At 38.5% G+C, this 3,444-nt stretch overlaps 1 pseudogene; it reads left to right on the forward strand.

Moving 5' to 3' along the window:
• Positions 1 to 411: 411 nt before the first annotated feature.
• On the forward strand, positions 412 to 1,377 carry LOC143690203 (endoplasmic reticulum-Golgi intermediate compartment protein 2 pseudogene; annotated as a pseudogene).
• The last annotated feature ends 2,067 nt before the right edge of the window (positions 1,378 to 3,444 follow it).

The following is a 3,444-nucleotide window of genomic DNA, read 5'->3' on the forward strand; positions in this document are numbered from 1 at the left end:
AAGCACCCCTCTTTTCTTCAAGAGCTATGATTGAAGTCCCAACAGGCCTCAAAAGGTGGGGTGCACAGTGTGACCCATGAGGAGTTTCAGTATACTTCAAAAGAACTGCACGATTTTTCCAATTTATATAGACAGGAATCAGGGGAATGTGTGTGGGAAAGAATATTTAGGGTATGTGATAATGATAGAAGAAATGTAAAGATAGATCAGGCTGAATTTTTTGATATGGGTCTACTAAGCAAGTATTCTGTATTCAGTGTTGGAGCTCAAGGGATTAGAAAGGGTATTAATAGTTGGCTGAATCACGGATCAAAAGGTAACTGACAGGGGCTTCTGTGAAAGATGGCGGTCAGCTGGGACTATAGCTCAAGCATGACTATATGAAGGAAGAGGAGGAGGGCTTTCCTGAAGATGAGGCGACTGAATCAGAAAAAAGCCTTAAGTTTGGTGAAAGAATTGGATGCCTTTCCAAAGGTTCCTCAGAGCTATGTAGAGACTTCAGCCAGTGGGGGTACAGTTTCTCTTATAGCATTTACCACTATGGCTTTATTAACTGTAATGGAATTTTCAGTATATAAGATACATGGGTGAAGTATGAATATGAAGTAGACAAGGATTTTTCTAGCAAATTGAGAATCAATATAGATATTACTGTTGTTATGAAGTGTCAGTATGTTGGAGTAGATGTGTTGGATTTAGCAGAAACAATGATTGCATCTGCAGATGGTCTAGTTTATGAACCAGCAATATTTGATCTTTCACCACAACAAAAAGAATGACAGAGGATGCTGCAGCTGATTCAGAGTAGACTCCAAGAAGAGCATTCTCTTCAAGATGTGATATTTAAAAGTGCTTTTAAAAGTCCATCAACAGCACTTCCACCAAGGGAGGATGACTCATCACAGCCTCCAGATGCATGCAGAATTTGTGGTCACCTATATGTTAATAAAGTAGCAGGGAATTTTCACGTAACTGTGGGCAAGGCAATTCCACATCCCTGAGGTCATGCACATTTGGCAGCACTTAACCAGGATTCTTACAACTTTTCTCACAGAATAGATCATTTGTCTTTTGGAGAGCTTGATCCAGGAATTATTAACCCTTTAGATGGAACTGAAAAAATTCCTGCAGATCACAACCAGATGCTTCAATATTTTATTACTGTTGTGACAACAAAACTACATACATATAAAATTTAAGCGGATATCCATCAGTTTTCTGTGACAGAAAGGGCATGTTACATGGAACTGGAAAACTTATAGTTGAAATAATTTGCTGTCATTTCAAAATTGGATCATACAAATGTGTCAGTTCTGTCCCCTTTGAGGATGGCCACACTGACAACCACTTACTCTTTTAGAAAACAATATACATTAGCACCTCCCAAGAGAAGGATAAAAAACTTTTTTGCTTGAGATAAAAACCTTTTTTAATAATAAAATATTGTGCAATATGCTCAAAGAAAGAAAAATATGAATGAAAAGCAGGAAACACATCTATTAAAAAAAAGGAAAAAAAAATACCCAATCTGAAAACCCATACATGCCGTGTCTGTTACAAATGTCCTAGAAGAAATTAGGCAGCTAATCAGTGATTAAGCCCAACCAGAGTCAGAGTATTGCCTTGAAGATGACCCCTTCTCACTTTCACAGCAAGTGGGCAGTATCAAAATTGAACTTTGCTTTTTGGTGATGAACAGCCTAAAGGAAAGAAGTCAAACCACATCTAAAGAAAAAGGCATTGATGAGCCTAAATGTTTGCATTCTTTTGTTTTTAAAAGATACTATGTCAAAATAAAGCATGTAAAACATATATATAAAAAAAAAGGTAACTGACATTACCTGAGGTTGAAATGCCAGAACTGCCCTGGTATAATGTAGATGAAAGGATCCAAATGGAGAGATTGGACTATTAGTGTGGATTTATCATGGAAGACATGCTCACATACCCCAAGAATGTCCAAAGGACACACTTTTTACCAAGACTTTGAAGAATAAATTTGTGAGACTAGCTCTATTGTCTCTGAAGAGGTCTGAAGTCATCATTCTCTGTAGGTCAGATATTACTATGGGAACTGGTCTCACTGAGCTGGAATCCTTAAACACAATGGGAATGATATGATCCTGAGTTAAAAAAAAGTCACGTGGAAGCTATTAATTACCAAAGACAAGGTTAGTGTCGCTACCATAATGGACAGCAGACTCAAAGCAGCAGTCAAAATAATCTGACTCACAGAGACTTATGGCATTGGCTTGTAGATCATGGCATTCCTAGGAGTAGAATAGATGGACAATGTACTAAATTATTGTTTGAGCTGTATAAGCACAAGAGTTCTAGGTCAAGTGGACAGAAATCTAACTTGAATTACAAAACAAAGAGTCACAGTCACTTCATCAGTTCCCAGATTTGAGACAGTTTAAAGACCCACAGCCTCTTGGAGAAGGACCATGTTACACTGCCAAAAATTTATACTGTTAATCTTTCTCCCACCCTTCCCCAAGGAGACCTATAGCCTTTTACAAGGGTAACTGGGCACTGGGGAAAAGGAAATGATCAGGCATTTCATGGATTACTTGACATTGGCTCAGAAGTGTCATTAATTCCAAGAGACCCAAAATGTCACCCTGGTCCCCAGTCAGAGTTGAGGCTTATGAAGGTCAGGTGATTGATAGAGCTGTAGCTCAGAATCATTTCACAGAAATTACCATTCTCTGGCAATTTCCCCAGTTCTGGGATGCACAATTGGAATATTCAGCAATTAATACAACCCCATACTGGTTCCTTGATTTATGGAGTGAGGGTTATTATCATAGGGAATGCCAAGCAGAAGCCACTAGAACTGCCCCTACCTAGTAAAATACTAAATCAGAAGCAATATCAGATTCCTAAAGGAATTGCAGAAATAAATGCCTGTCTTAAGGGTTTGAAGGATTCAGGGGTGGTGATTCCCACCACATCTCCATTCAACTCTCCTATTTGGCCTGTGAAGAAAACAGATGGGTCTTGGAGGTTGACAATAGATTATCATAAACTTAAACAGGTGATGACTCCAATTGCACCTGCTGTTCCAGATGAGTTTCATTACCTGAGCAAATCAACACATTTCCTGGTACCTGACATGCAGCTATTGATCTGGAAAATGCTTTTATCTCAATAGCTATTTCTAAGGACCACCAGAAACAGTTGCAATTCAGATGGCAAAGACAGAAGTTTATCTTTTCTGTCTTACTTCAGGGATAGATAAACTCTCCAGCTCAATGTCATAATCTTATTCTCAGGGACCTTGATGATTTCTCCTTCCCACAAGACATCACACTGGTCCATTTTTTGACAATATCATTTGATTGCACTTAGTGATCAAGAAGTATCAAATACTCTAGACTTATTGGTATCGTGTTTGTTTGTGGGAGGATGGGAAATAAATCCAAAAATGCAGGGAACTTC

This window comes from Tamandua tetradactyla, chromosome 7 (assembly GCF_023851605.1).
Source record: "Tamandua tetradactyla isolate mTamTet1 chromosome 7, mTamTet1.pri, whole genome shotgun sequence".
NCBI classification, from domain to species: Eukaryota; Metazoa; Chordata; class Mammalia; order Pilosa; family Myrmecophagidae; genus Tamandua; species Tamandua tetradactyla.